This window comes from Chiloscyllium punctatum, unplaced genomic scaffold (assembly GCF_047496795.1).
Source record: "Chiloscyllium punctatum isolate Juve2018m unplaced genomic scaffold, sChiPun1.3 scaffold_245, whole genome shotgun sequence".
NCBI classification, from domain to species: Eukaryota; Metazoa; Chordata; class Chondrichthyes; order Orectolobiformes; family Hemiscylliidae; genus Chiloscyllium; species Chiloscyllium punctatum.
The window spans coordinates 17,058-34,114 of NW_027309979.1; positions in this window are offsets into that span (position 1 = coordinate 17,058).

Genomic DNA, 17,057 nt, shown 5'->3' on the forward strand with positions numbered 1-17,057 from the left:
TTCCCTGTTCTAACTCTCCCACCCTTACTGTGAAGTGGAATCGTATTAGCAGTTCTCTAGTTCTCTGGCACCTCCCCTATGGTCAGATTCTTATTACAATATTCAGTCAGGGTCTTTCCTCCCTTGACCCCAACAGCTGACTAAGATACAACACTTTCAGACATGGAGATTGGACTAAATTTATACAGAACAAAACCTCAAATCCCTGCTCATATTTTACATCAATCTGTTCAAGAATTTTCCAGTCCATATTCTTGAATTCTGTACCTGTGTCCTCCTTCTCCCAAGTAAAATAGATGTGAAGGTCTCATGTAACAATCCATCAATGTTCTCCAGCTTGACACACAGATTGCCCCTTTGGTTTCTAATGGACACTGACTGTTTGTTGATTATTCTGTTCTACTTGTCCATGTAGAGTGTCGTGGGATTCTCCCTTATCTCGCCTAGTGTACTTGCCCCTCTCTTATTCAGTCTCCGTTATGTTTCTAAGTTTCACTGCAATCACCTCTCATGTTTTGACACTCGAGATCACAGGCTGAGTTTCCCTGTCAGACAATATTGCCATTTTAGGCATTACTCTCGATAATACCTTTTACAGTTCCTCTGTAGTCAATATATTCTTTCTTAGATTGGGACTTAGAACGATACAAATAAATCAAAGTGTAGTGTCATGAACACTCGATACAACTGATGCACAACATCCTCTTTATTTCAATTACATTCACATGAATGTAAACCTAATTTTTACTTTCCTATTTGCATATGTTCTTCCTAATACCTCTCACTTTAACTTCTCTTGTGAGCTTACTGCGTGATGTTTTTTAAAAGATCTCATGAATATTCAACTGTAAGTTATCCATTGGTTCTTCATTGCCTATGTCCACAGGAATCATCTTCAAACCATTCCAAAAAAAATGTTTGCCACTTCTGGTTTTCCTTTCATCGGTACATTCTCACACTCCCCAGTTATGTTATTACCTTCTAAATATCTAGTAACATGTTCTTTGTAATCGAGTCCAACAGACACCCGACTGCGGATGACAAGATAACTGGTCTGTAGTTCACCACTCTCCAAATTCATCTCTTCTTAAAATGTTGGATAATATTTATAACCTTTGCCTTATCCAGATTGGCTAAATGACTTTCGGAAATGTATTGGAAAATAAAAAGAAAATCCGCGATGCAACCAACATACCTATTACTGCCTCCTCTGAAATTCTTTTATGAAGTACATCTAGTCTGTCAGATTTATAAATACTCAATCCAGCTTTCTTTTCAAAGATGACCCCAACACTGATAAGAATGACCTTAGACTTTACTTACACCAATCCCATGGTCACTTGGTATTTCTGGGAGAATTTCTGGACATTCTTCCATGAAGATAGACACAAAGAAACTGTTTCTTTTCCCTGCGATTTCTCTGTTCTCTGCAATAAATTATCCTGAACGCACACCCACTGTTCCACATTTGACTCCTTGTTTTTATTTTTTTCATGCATTGATAGACGCTTTTTAACCGTCTTCATGTTTTTCTTTCATTTGCATGCTTTTTCTCTTTTTGATTTTCTTCTCACTTTCTTGGTCATCCTTTGCTAGGTCCTACATTTCTCTGAAACAACTGGCTTACTGCAACACTTGGCATTTTTCTAAGCTGCCTCCTTTCATCTAATAGGAAGATGAAGGTGGGGTTAAAAGTGATAGTCGGAGAGGAGGGTGCACCAGATTGATAGGGAGGAAGGTGGACACATAGGAACATTCAAAAGGGCGGTGCTGACTTGGAAGGTTAGAGTGGGATAAGGTGGGATTAGGGGAAATGGGGAAATGGGGAAATCCACTATGATCCCCTGTGGTTGGAGGGTCCCAAGGCAGGTGAGGAGGCTTTCTTCCTCCAGGATTCTGCTGGCTTGGGTTTGGCGATGGAGCAGGTCTAGAACCCTCATGTCCTTGGTCGAGTGGGAAGGGGAGTTAAAGTGCTCAGCCACAAGGCAATGGAGTTGTTCAGTGTGGCTGTCCCATAGATGTTCTCTGAAATGATCCACAAGTTGACCTCCTGCCTCGCCAATGAAAAGAAGACTACATTGGGTTTAATGGATGCAGCAGATGAGTCGTTCTGTCTCCCTTCATCACCTAACTCTTTCAACTCCACCTTCCTCTACCTACCGCAATCCCAGCTACCTCTCTCCTGCTTCACCCCCTTCTCATTTATCCCTCAGCCTCCTTGGCCCATAAGCTTCATTCCTGATGAATGGATTATGCCTGAAATATCGATTTATCTACTCTTAGTATGCTGCCTAACTGTGCTTTTCCAGCACCACACTCTTCGACTCTGATCTCCAGCATCTGTAGTCCCCACTTTCTCCTCACACCTTCAGAACTTGCATGATTCAAATTTATAACGGTTCTTCAACTAAAACAAAAACTATCGTGTACTTAAACAGCATAAAAGAAAACCAATACATTGTGGTCACTGTTCCCAAAAGGTCCTTGACAGCAACATTTTCAATTAGCTCTTCTGATCACTCAACACCAATTCCTAAATAACCTGATCTCCAGCTCAGTGCTCAACATAACGTTCATGTAAACCATCTCACACGTGGTCAGGAGATCCATTTTCCCAGCATTAGCATTCCATTGGGTTAACACAGATTAGATATAATGTAAACAGTACATTATTACTGCGGTACTCACAAATGTGTATATGTCATTTCCTGTTTTATCACATGTCCAGCATTTGTACTGCACCTTTCACTTTGATATATAACTCCTGTCAACGTTTGCTCCTCCTTGCTGTTTTTGCGCTCCACCGTACTAGATTCTGTGGAATCTGAACGACATGGGCTCTGGGGAGATTAATGGCAGAGATCATCTCGCCACATCATTTATGATCTTCTCAAACTTTAATTTCTCCAGGTCTCCCGTGATGCTGATGGAGTAGAGAAGGACAATGATCTTCCAACAATGCTCTGTATTCCCCCAGAGAACTGATACAGCTCTAAGCTGGGTGGGAACTTTACAGCAGGCTGGTAAAGTGTTGCTGCTGCTGTACAGGGTCTTAGTGAGTAGTGTGTACATATTTAATCTCTTCAATGAAGAAAAGATTTTGTTATATTGGAAACAGCTCAGAGATGGTTCCCTCAACTGATTCCTGCAATGAAGGTGCTAGCTTATAACGAAAGGATGATCAGGTTGACCCAGTAGCCATTGGAGTTTACAAAAATTAAAGATGATCTTATTTCAACATAGATGACAGAAGGATTCAACAAGTGAAGTGCATTACTCAGACAGTGGAGGAATCCATTCCGTTCTCCAGCCTGTTACACAGGAACAACAGAAGTATATTCAGGCCTTCGAACCTGTTACATCAAAGCAGGATGAGGCTATTCAGTCCCTGGAGCCTGATATACATTTACAGAAGGAGGCCAATCAGCCACTCGAGCCTATAACAGTAGGCCATGCTGCACCAGTATCCTGTGAAACAGCAACAGGATCAGTCCATTCAGCCTTCTCAAGTCTGTAACATAGGAACTGGAAGAGGTCACACAGTGACTGGAGATTTGTTACACTGGGATAACAGGAGGCCATTCAGACACACCGAGCCTATTGCAAGGGAATTGGATAAGGATGAAAACTATCTGAGACTTCTTTCATGAGAAAGGAAAAGGTAATTTCGACACGTGTCTGTTGTATGGGAACAAGAGAAGAGACCAATCACTCCCACACTCCCATCTCCGGTATACATGAGGAGACCATTCAGTGTATTCACCTGTTATGGAGAAATATGAGAAGATCCATCAGCTCCTCAAAATGATACACACCAACAGGAAGATTCCATAATCTCCCAATCCTGTAAAGCATCAACAGGAGGAGGTCATTCTGGCCTTGGCGATGACAACATGGGAACACCAGAAAGACGTCAGCCCATCGATTTTGTACACCAGCAGGATGATGACTCCATTCAGCCACACATACCGCTTATGCAGCAATTGGAGCACATCTCTTAAAAAACGTGTGCCCATTAAATAGGAATTCAAAGAAAACGTGAAGGTTTTCGAAAGGGAAGAACTTATAATAATGGTATACATTAGGGAGTAAAGTGTAACAATAAACTATTGTAATTTACGACAAATTGTTAGCGAACATTGTTCAGGACATTTGCAAAGTTAAACCACAATCCATCAGAGTCAATATGGTTTTACGAAGGCTAAATCGTGTTTGAATTGTTTGCTTGAGTTATTTGAAGATGTCACAAACAAGGTTGGTCGTGGGAATCCTGGAGATGGAACATATCTGGTGTTCCTGAAGGCATCGGATATGTCGCTTCTCCAAAGAGTAAATGGTAAGATCAGACAACATGGGTTTAGGAGTAATTTATTGGCTTGGATGGAAGATTGGTTATCCAAAAAAAAAATGGAGTCAGATGGAATGGATATGTCATTTTCTTTTGGCAAATGCAATTTGTGGGGTGCCATTGATTTCAGTACTCATGCCTCAACCATTTGCAATCGATAGTATTACTGTACTCGGTTGATGGGATAGAAAAGACAATGCCACATTTTCAGAGGACACTAGCATTGGTGGGAAATTACTTCGGAATGATAATGCAAGAGATTTAAAAGCTATATGGATAGGTTGGGTGAATGGGCCAACATTTGGCAAGGAAAATTAAAGTCAATAAATATGGGGCTATTCAGTTGGCCAGTATAATAGAAAGACAAATTATTATCTAAATGGAGAGAAAGTTCAAAGTGTTTAGGTGCAGAGGGATCTGGGTGTCTACTTGCATATAACAGAAAACCTGCCTGCAGGTACTGCAAGTAATGAGAAATGCAAGTCTAATTTCAGTGTTTATTTATAAAAGATAGAGTAGAAAGGTAGGGGGTGTTGGTGTAGCTATGCAAGGCATTAGTGAGGCTGCAACTGGAGTACAGTTTGGGTGTCCTGCACAATGAGGTATTTCCATTGGAGGCAATTCAGAAGAGCTTCATCAGATTGATTACTTATTTGAAGTGAATGTCTTATGAAGAGAAATTGAGCAGTTTAGGCCTATGCTCTCCAGTTTATAAGAATGAAAGGAGATCTCATTGAGGGCTGTAAAATGCTAAAAGTAATTGAAAGTGTAGCTGCAGAGTGGTTATTTTTTCGTGTGGCGCAATCTACAACAAGTGACTAGAGTTTGGGATGGAAATATGGCAGGAAAGTGGAACAGAGGCCGCGTTGACATCAGCCTCATCGAGGGGTTTCGATTCCTCACAGAGGCTCCTTGTTCTTATTCAACCCTTCGACTGTGTTGCACAGGAATGAGGAAGGAGAGAGTATCATACAGGAGCAGGCACTCAGGATAAATCAGTCAATCAGTTAGACAGAACGTAACTAGTAGGGTCACAGAGTAACCAGTCCTTGGTTCTCAACTATTTACAGTCTATATTAATGATCAGGAGGATGGAACAGATATGCAGATGCTGAGTTTGGTGATGTCGCTGTGGTAAGCAAGAGATTAAATTATCAAGAGAGGGTGGAGAGTCTGCAAGTAGATTCAGAGAGGTAAAGGCAATAGATAATAGTTTGGAAGGTGGATTTTAACATGATATAACCTGTCATTTCATTTACAGGAATAATGGAAGGCAGTATGTTCCTGAAATGGAGAGGGATTTTAGGGCTTAATGATACTGTGTACTGGGCGGTTCACTCAAACCCATTCAGACATGGGAGGTTTTGCTCCATCCTGGATCATCTGCTCCCAGACACTCCAAGTGACCCAATTGCTCTCCGTACACATGGAATACTTTAATGTGGTTGATTGTTGGTGGGGATGGTGTTTTGAAACGTGCATCAAGGGGACAGCCTTTATCCAAGATATATTCATTTCTTTCTACGTGGAGACCCAGTGACGATGGGAATGGCTGACTGCTTCTGAATGAAGAGACCATGACTGCTGCCAGGACAGTGGGCATTCACCAACATGACGTACTGTGCATGGGTACACTGTAACATTAATAGAGAGAGAGAGAGTGCTCCTTCAGTTCCTCTACTCTCCCCATTGACATGGGTATTCTGCAGATGCCATGTACACCACCGGGAATACCACTATACTGAATACACCCGGCAGCTCCCTGCTGAGGGGGAAACAATGTATTTACCTCATCCACCACATATATCCTCCATCACCGAATGGTGACATCAATGTTGAGATAGTGGGAAATGATGAATATATCACCTAGTTCTGCCTAGAAAGTTCTGGATCATAGAAGCTGAATGAAGCAGTGACCCTAACAGCCACTGGCAGCACCACCCGCTCCCTGGTGTGATGCTGCAGGTCGTGTTGAAGGAAGTGACACCACTCTGTGACAGATCCTTGTTCAGTCAGGGTCCCCTCACTATCTGATCCTGGGTTAAGTGTAGCTTGGGAAGCTGGTCATGGAATACTTGGGGTGGATACAGTAGATCCCTTTCCCCCCACACACTCACTCCGTGGTTAGTTTCCCTTCTCTGCAGCCTCTACTTCATTTGTTGTTCATGTTGCAGGTTCACATGCTGTAACTACAGTCCCCATGCTCCATCCAGAGTTGAGTCACCAAATCCTCAGGTCTCCCTGAATGTCTGAGGCAGCTCACAGCACAACTTCCATCAAACCATCCCCAGTTGCTGCACTAACTTTTCAATTACAGGAGTCAGTCAGAAACCCCTCGGCTACAAGTGTTGTGGACCAGACCAGATCCTCGCAAAATATTTTAAGAAGACCGCTTAGACCCAAACCTATTCTTATTTTAAACATAGATGTGAAGTGTGCGTTCCAGATATGTTGTGACTGGTCAAACCTCCCGACATTAAGCAAAATAAAATCTATTCAAATGTTTTGTTTCAAATCCAATCGAAGAAAAGAACATTTTGGGATAGCTTATATGTTGGAACACTTACACAAACAATAGATACTGTACCTTCTTGGTGTACACTGCTTGGCACAGAGATATATTCAAATACAGATTCTTACATGCAATTTTGTGATCCAGGAGGAAACAACATGAACAGAGATCTCAGACAGAAAAGCAGCTGGGGATCATGTATTGATACTTCCAATCCTTCGAGGATCCCCAACAGCTTCTGAATGCTGCAGATAAAAACAAAACGAGAAAACCTGGTCTTGGAGAGCTGCCCACTGCCCTTCGATTGTTACCACCATTTAATAAAACCTAAAGGCCTCCTCAGTTATTTCCTTAAACTGTGTTCAGACAGCAGTTCGGCACTTCTGCCTTTATAAACTCCCTTCAAAAACAACCTAAGAGAACATAACCTCTTTACAGTGATAGTAAAATCACAACTCACCTTTAATAAAATCATCCATCAATATACAAAGATGGATTAATTTTAGACCTGCTAATCGTCCTCTATTAGTCCACTGAAATGCATATATATTACATTGACTCTGAGCATACAAATGTTCACAACTAGATTCGATTTCAGTCATTTTACTCCTGCCACAGAATGCCTTTGTCTTTCTTCATCCAAGTCTCCACAACGTGTCAAATCTTAGGTTTCTCGCCCTATCGACAGTATAATTTCAAATTGAATAGCAGCAATAATAAGCTCAATTGAAACAGACTGGTATTCGTCGCCCTAAACTTCTTCAATAACTTTAAGGGGTCATGAACAGTGATAAAGATTTGTCTCAGGTATGTTATTGGCAATTGAAATTTTGTAACGCCAACACCAGGCTCAAGGCCTCCTTCCCCATTGTGGAATAAATCTGAAAAATGTTTCCACTAGACGCTCCAACCACACATTACGTAATGGAGCACTTCTCATCTCTCCAATAGTCCTTCTGAATGACATAGCTCCTCAAGTCTCAGCATAAAAGAATTACATGCTTCTGTGCCTCTTAATGCTGTAACCCCTTTACCTGCTACTCCTGGCCTATGCCAATAAACCTTACTCTCACAGGGATATGTTTTAAGAAGATCTCGCACATTCTTCTCAATCCCTCATAGAAACCAGCCTTTGATTTCTGAACCAAATCATTATCATCAGCCATTTCAGCTTCGAATCTTGCCATTTTAACTCTCTGCTCTTCCACACGAGTTCTCACGACTGCAGGAAGTGAATTGTTGAACTTCTCCAAAACAAGAATCTCTCTAAGAGTGCTATAGCTTTGCTTTGTTTTTAATACCCTTCCCCACCTGTCAAAATTACTTTGTTAGATTCTTTCAAATTCAATGTGCATTTAACCAGGGACACTATTTAAGATTCCTGAAACACTGTCTGTCGGCTTCTGGCACAAGCTCATATGCACTTCAGATGGCTTTCTTCACCTCCTCCAATAGGGATGCAAATACCTATCAGCTTTGTTTGAATCAACTAAATCCACATGGTCAATGTGCACTGCATTTGTTTAGCCACTTTCTCAAATGAAATTAAAAAGGCTCCCCCATTCTTCTCATCAAATTTAGATAATGTCTGGGTTTATTTAAACATATCTCCATCAGACCTTTGGCTCCTATGGGGTTGCTATATCCTCACTATCCTCCTCATCCAGTCTACCATCTACCTTCATCTCGACCCTATATGTCAACTTTCCTCTCTAATTACTAACTTTTGAAGTTGAAACTCTCTGCTTTTCTTCTCTCTTTTTCTCTCTTTCTTCTTCATTTCCTTCTCTTTTATTTCTACTTTTCATCATAATTCAAACTATTCAATTCCTTCTCATGTTCAAGGCGCCTCATTTGAAATTGAATTCTAGCCATTTCCAAAGACTCTGATGGCGTTTCCACCAAATGTAATTGTCAAGCTCTAGCTATAATTATCTCTCATTTTCTCACAGACAAACACAACCCCAACTCCAGCTTGTCTGCCAATTCCTACAGCTTTGACTTCATTACCTTTTGTAAACCCCCCAACTTCATTTCTTCCATACCCAGAGAACTCTCAGTGACTGAAAGAATCTTTACACACAAAACACTGTTTACACCATCCGAATTCAACATCCGGAACCAAAGACACGAACAACTACCATACACGACCTTTGAACCCAATAGTGTCTCGGTGCATACTCTCCAGTGTCTACATGAGCTTATTCTGAATGCTCTGGTTTCCTCCCACAACCCAAAGATGTGCATGTCAGGTGAATTGGTCATGGTAAGTTGTTCAAAGTTTTCAGGGATGTGTGGGTTAGTTGCCTTAGTTGAGGTAAATGTGTAATAATAGGCAAGCGGAATGGGTCTGGGTAGGTTACTTCTCGGAGGGTCGGTGTGGATTTGTTGGGTCGCATGGCTTGTTTGCACACTGTAGGGATTGTAATTCTAAATCAGTTTGGTATTATTGATTTAGAACCAGACAAGAGACCCCAATTTGCTATCGACCAATCAGACTGCCTCAAACTATTTTAAGAAGGTAGCTTGGATGCCAACCTTTCCTTATTTTAAAGGTAGATATGAAGTGGGAGTTCCAGATGTGATGCTACTAGTCAAACCACTCACCATTAAGCAAAACACAACATACTTAAAGATTCTAATGAAAATCCATTCAAAATGAAGAGGAATTTAGAATTATTTAACTATTGGAAACCATAACCGAATAATGGAAACAGTACCTTCTACAAATGAATTGTTCCAATATACCAACATCCCATAAACACACCCCTTGGCAAAATGGAACATTCAGACATACATTCTTGCATACAGTTCTCCAATTCAAGAGGAAACAGCATCAAGTCAGGTTTCAGAGAGAGTAACAGCTGGGGATAAGTTACTAGGCTGTTGTTACTGCTATTTATTATAAACCCTAAAAGTGTCGTAAGTCATTTACTTGAGCCGTTTCAGTCGGCAGTTTGGCCTTTAAGATCTCTTATTTAAAGAAAGGAGAAAATAATCTTTTTTAAAAGTGACAGCATTGTCACACACTTTAGATCCTTGGCCCTTTATTTGAGGGACTTCCTCGATTGTAAGATCACCTGAGAGGGACAAATACAAGTACAGACCAAGTTACAAGGATGTGTCTCATAACTTCTGAAACACCCCTGTCCGTGGACCATCACATGCGACATACCAGGAAGTGAAAAACAGCCTGACTCACACCATTTCCCTGTTTCTGAGCTTCACAATGCCAGCACTCGATACACTGGAGAGCCATAAACAAAGGCCAGGGAAAGAAGCAGAGAGACAGAAAGATTCACATTGAAGACAGAAAGAGACAGTTAATTAACTGAAAAGATGCTGTGGAAATATGGGGAAAAAGACAGGGCAGTGGGACTAACTGGAGAAGTGAGAATCTTCGAGAGTAAACTTAAAAGAATTAGAACATTGAATAAAGGTATTGTCAGATCAGCTGGAATGGTTTGTTACATCAAATTCTGAATCTGCTTCACAGAACACCACACACAACATAAACTGGGACAGGATGACAGCCCAGCATGGAGAGCTGTGCAGAGCATGCTAGTGTGTTGCTAAGTTAACTGCACTATCTGCCCAGCATAGAGAGTATTGCAAACTTTACTATCATATGGTAACTATACTCGCATCAAATTACTGCAATGTCGACAATGAGAAGGTTTACTGTGTGTGTGTTCCTCAGAGACTGAGAGAGAGTTTGCGTGCGCGCGATAGGCGTGGTTGAATGCGAAACTCATTGTTTGAGAAGGAACGCACATGGAGGAAACTATTTTAAATAAGAACAACTAGCAGTCTTTTTGTTAATCAACAGAGAGAGAACGAGAGAAGTTTCATGGACAGATGAGATAAAGTGTTTGAGAATGTTAAAATAAAGGCATTGCCAGAAAAAAAACAGCAATATCCATCGGCGTGCACATGAATGACAGATGGATGGGAGTTTGGTGTGAGTTCGAATCAGAATTGCTTTGGCAGGTTTGAAGCCGGGAGTGTCAGCAGCAGGCTATTGGCTTTGTTAAGACTGTATTTCATAGCTCAAGGTTCAAACAGCAGATGGAATAAACCAGTGAGATATATTCTGGAATGGTGAGTATTTCAAGTTCGAAATGGTCAGGATATGGTGTCATGAATCAGCTCATGGTCAAAGGGATCTCCCACAGTTATGACTTGTCTGCTTCAGTCGCAGATATTGGCCAGGGATGGGATGGAAACAGTGGCAGGAAGTGGAGTTTGTAACCAGAACAGTAGAGAGTGACCTCCCTGCTCTTAATATTTAAATAACAAAGGCAATGATACAGTAAATTGTAGGTCTCCACTGGAACTGAATAGGTCAACATAGAGAGTAACACTGCCAGCTCAGAGAGGGAGACAGTCATTGAACACATGCATTGATGTAGTTAGTAGTGTTCTGTAGAGTAAATATCTGGAATGAGAGTTTCAACAGTAAAATAATAGTGGCAAGAAGTGTAGACGATATAAAAGAACAGTAATACAGTCATAATCGGTTTTTAGAACAAAACAATCTGGACGTTGACACTTACCAGGAACACCAACGATAGCCAGGAAAGGATAATAAAAATATTGAATAATGAGAAGAGCGTAATAGATCCGCCATGATAATGGCCACCAAGTTAATGCTGAACGACGCCAAACATAATTGGATGAACTCCTGTCTATTGTTGGAACATGCCAGTCTAATGTTCCCAGATTCGGATACATGTTTGGAACATTCCAGTCTAATGTTCTCAGATTATGATCTCTCCTCGCCCTCTCACTGGGTCTGCTGTTCTCTGTCAGTGCTGTCGGTGATGCTCCCGCTTATGTTATGGGATAACACATTTAACAGCGCCCATTTATCATTAAAAGATGGAAACCCTCCTCTGGGATAATTAGAATCCATGGAGATTGGTATTAATCACAGTCACTGAACAAACACTGGGTAAACGAGCAAAGACTACAACAACGGATGAATGGGCACTGCACAACAATCAACAGACAGGAGGGTTCCCTCCCAGTTGGGGAACACTTCAGTGGTCCCGGACATTCAACTTCGGACCTTCTAGTGACCATCTTTCAAGGCGGACTTCAGGACAGGCAGCAGCGAAAAGTGGCCGAGCAGAGGCTGATTACAAATTTCGGTTCCCATAGGGAGGGCCTCAACTGGGGCCTTGGGTTCATGTCACATTGCAGGTGACCACCATTGCACTACACACACACACACACATACACACACACACACACACACACACACACAGAGAGAGAGAGAGTCTCCTATACACACACATTCATATGGACACACATGTACACAGACACGGACACAGACACACACACCCTTAAAGACACACACACTCTCACAGGCATCCGCTCAGAGACTTAGACCACTCTACACTCATGCATACACATATACAATCTCTCTCACTGATACTCAAGCCCCCCACCCCAGACACACACACACACTCCCACACTCACACATGCAACCCCTCACAGACTTAAGACACTCTACATCACTACACACACATGCACACTCCATCTCACACCCACAACCTCCAACTAAGAGAAACACACACATACAAACAGACAAAGACCCACATGCACACATATATTTTGTGGGGTGAATTTGTACTTGTAGAGTTACATTGTACTTTGCTCAAAAACTGCATGAATTCATGCAAAACTCTGTTATTTCACTTTTCAGATTAGAATCAATCTAAACATTATGGTATTGACAGAGAACACAGGGGCTCACACCTTCAAAATATTGTCTAACTAACACTCGTTGTTACTGCTAACCTGAGAATGCAACTTTAAAAGACAAAGGTTTTGTAATTTACACATGAAAGAAGTGAAACTATCATGATATTCGAAAAGATGAAAGACTCAACAAACAATCAAAGTATTTTTCAATGTATAATTTCCGTTACATCACACTGTAAATTTTTGCGATAAATTCTGTGCCATAGAAGTGTGTCCTCCGCTATCACCTGATGAAGGAGCAATGCTCTGAAAGCTAGTGTGCTTCCAATTAAACCTGTTGGATGAAAACCTGGTGTTGTGTGATTTTTAACTTTGTACACCCCAGGCCAACACCGGCATCACCAAATCATGACTAAACAAACAGGCTCAGTTAAACAGTTCCACATATCATTTTTCATATCACTATAAAAGGGAACATTTACCGGGTTTGGATGGAATGGATGAGGGTTGCTGAGGGATGGACCAAAAATCTTTAAATCTTTTGAATCTTTTTAAAAAACTTGTATATGAGAGTATTAAAAGGCACTGCAGTGGTCTATATGTGTTCCACTCTGTTTATGAAAGGAGGCAGTTATAAAATAACAGGTCGGTTGCATAAAAAAAAGTCAGGTGGGCAAGTTTCTAGATACCTTAACCCACAGTATAATACTTATTGACCAGTGTGAGGCTCCTCCTGGTTTTAAGTGCCCTGTTATCAAATCCTTTCATAACCTTGAGACAGAGCATTGAGACTGCTGCAAAGCAACAGGCTGAAGCAATTCTGTCCCTATGGGCCTCTTACAGAGGGATACGAGAAGACCATTGAGCCCATATTAGCCTGTTGCTACTTGAAAAGGTGGAAATCTAAAATATTGGCACATTTTGCCAACAGAATCATTCAAAACGAAGAGATATGTCGCTGCTGCTGTACGAGGGCACCTGGAGTAAATTGTGTTATTTTTGTTTCTGTAACTGGGAAGGGATGGACCTCCATCAGATACAGTTTAACGGCTGCTCGTAATCCACGGATTACTGTGTCTTTTAATGTCTCGGGCCTGTTACACAGGGACAGGAGAGGAGGCCATTCAGCCTCTCCCGTCTATTACAGAGGGCCACGAGGAGCCCATTCAGCTTCTCGAGCCTGTTACAGAGGGGCAGGAAGTGTTTATTTAACTTCCAAGTCTGTTACACATAAATATTATTTTTAAATTAGTTTTGGAATAGGAAAGACCTGATGTAAACATTAAAGTTCTGACTTTGAACAAGGCCAATTTTGAAAGTGTTAGACGAACCCTGTGAAAGGCTGATTGGAATACCCTATTCCCAGGTAAAGGGATGGTTGGAAAATGCAAGGCCATCAAAACTTGGTTTTATAGAGTCCAGAGCCAACGTGTTCCCATTAGTGAGAGGGGCAAGGCTGGTGTGTGCAGGGAGTACTGAATGGCGAGATATATTGATGGTCTGGTCAAGGTAAGGAAGGAGGAATATGTCAGGTAAACAGAGCTGAGATCAAGTGAATCCCGAGAGGTGTGTAAGGGCAGCAAGTGTACAGTTAATGGGGAAATCAGGCCAGACAAATGTGGACAAGGGATGGCTTTAGAAATACGGTTAACGAGGTGTTGAAGAAATTATACAAATCCTTTAATGTCAAAAGATTAACTAGGGAGACAATAGGGCCCCTTTAAGATCAGTAAGGCTACCTGTGTATGGAACCACAGGAGATTGGAGGGATATGAAACATGTATTTCTTCTCAGTATTTAACGTAGAGGAGGTTACAAGAGCGAGAGAATGAAGAAATATAAAGTGATACCTTGAAAGTGTCTATATTACAAGGAGGTGTTGGACATTTTCAAATACATAAAGGTGTACAAATCCCTGGGACCTGATCAGTTGTATCCCAAATATTTGTGGGAAGCTAGGAAAGAGATTGCTCAGCATTTTGCTGATATATTTGTAACATTGATTTCCACAGGTGAGGAATCAAAAGACTGGAGGGCTGCTAACATAGTGTCCTTATTTAAGAAAGAAAGGAAAAAAAAAACAGGTAACTATAGATCGGTGAGTCTGACGTCAATGGTGACTAAATTGTTAGAGGGGATTTTGAGGAAAAAGATCGATATGCATTTCGAAAGAAAAGGACTGAAGAGGGCTTTGTACATTGGAGATCACGTCTCACTGATTTGGTGTAATCTTTTGAGGAAGTGATGAAGATGATTGATGAAGGCAGGACAGTGGATGTTGTCTTTATGGAATTCAGTAAGAAAACCAAACTGTTCTACGTGGTAGCCTGGTGAGCAAGGTTAAACTGTCTGGGATCGAGGGAGAACTCGCCATTTAGCTGCAAAATTTTCTTGAATATTGGAAACAGGGCTTTACAGTGGATATTTGTTCATTAAACATGGAGACGTGTGACCAGTGGCGTGCCGCAAAGATCAATAGGGGGTCCACTGTCTTTTGTCACTGATACAAATCATTTACATTTGAGTATATGAAGTATGGTCAGTAAGTTTGTAGATAATAACAAATTTGTTGGTGTCGTCGACAGTGAAGAATGATCTCTCAGACTATAACGGGACTTTGCTTAGGTGAGACAAGGAGTGGCAGATGGAGTTTATTTTAGATAAATGTGAAGTATTGCATTTTACCAAGATAAATTAAGGCAAGACATACAGGTAGGGTTCTGTCGAAAGCTGTCAATCAAGGAGAACTCCATCGAAATTATCGATTTCCTACAGTTAGGAAACAGGCTTTTCGGCCCATCGAGGCCACACCGAACCTCTAAACAGTATCCTACTGGACAAACCAATACCCTATCCCTCTTAGCCTGCATTTCCCATGGCTAATCCATCTCGCCTACACATCCCTGGGTACATTACGCAATTTAGCATGGCTGATCTACCCTTATCTGTATATTTTTATACTGTCGGAGGAAAACATAACATCCGGAGGAAACTCATGCAGACAGGGGAGAATGTGCAAACTCCACACAGGCTGTCATTCAAGGATGGAGTTAAATCCAAATCGCTGTGCTCTGAAGCAGCAATGCTAGTCACTGAGCTACTGTGTCACCTTGTGGTGCAGGTTCTCCATTCCTTGAAAGTGCCGTCACAGGTAGACAGCGCAGTGAAGAAGGCACTTGGTGATCTTCCCTTTTTGGTCCGTGCTTTGAATCTAAACATTTTCCCAACGTGTTGCATCTGTACAGGACATTCTTTTGGCGACTTTTGTAATATTGCCTTTAATTCTGGTCTCCCTGCTGTCGGAAAGATGTTGTCAAACCTGAAAGGGTACAGAAGAGATTTAAAATAATGTTGCAGGTGTTGGAGGGTTAGAGTCACAGGGAGAGATTGAACAGTCTGGGACTATTTTCAAGTGTTGAGGCTGAGTGGTGACCTGAAAGACGTTTATAAAAGCATGAGGGGCATAGATAAGGTAAACAGTCAATGTCTTTTACCCAGGATAGGCGAGTCCAAAATTAGAAGACATAGGTTTAAGGTGAGAGGCGAAAGATTTAAAAAGGAACATGAGGGACAACATTTTCACACAGAGACTGCTGTGTGTATGAATTGAACAGACAGAAGAGGTGGTGGAGGCAGGTACAGTTATACCATTTAAAAGGCATTTGGATGGATACATGCATGGGAAGTGTTTAGAGAGAGATGGGCCAAGTGCTGTCAAGGAGGATGAGATTTATTTAGGATATTTGGTCGGAATGGGCGATCAGACCGAAAGGTATTTTTCCGTGCTGAACATCTCTAAAACTCTATTGCCTCTTGAGTGTATAACACAGGAACAGGAGGAGGCTATTCAGCTTCTGAATTCTGTCAGGCAACTTGTTTGTTCAATTGCTGAGAGTAAAATACAAAAATACATCATTCAGATTTTGATGGTGTTTTACAGAAACAGGGGAAAGGCATTTAGTCAAGAGAAGCTGTAGGTAATGTGAAGAGGCCATTCAGTCCTTCACCTCCATTCCACAGGAGCAGCAGGTGAGCACAGAGCTATTGCAGCCTGTCAGTCAGTAGCAGGAGGGGACATCTACTTTCGCAAACCTTGGATCAGGAGGCAGTCACACAGCTGCCCAAGACTGGGACACAGGAACAGGACGCAGTCATTGAACTGCTTGAGACTGGGACACAGGAACGGGAGGGAGTCACTCAGAGCTCGAAACTGGGGCACAGGGAAATCTGGAGGTGAGTGAGGCCCCAGCATCCTGTTATGCAAGGACTGCAGGAGGTGACTCACTCCCCATCAGTATGGGACACTGGGAGAGAAGGGGAGTTTGCTTGGAACAAACAGAAATATATGAATAGGTTGCATTAGTGGTCCATTCACTCCTGCCCCAACATTCACTATGACCACGGCTGATCTGATTGTGATTCCCTCATTCCATTTTACGGAGACTCCCCTCTCTGCAGCTCCATTTGTTGGTCATGTTGCAGACTCAG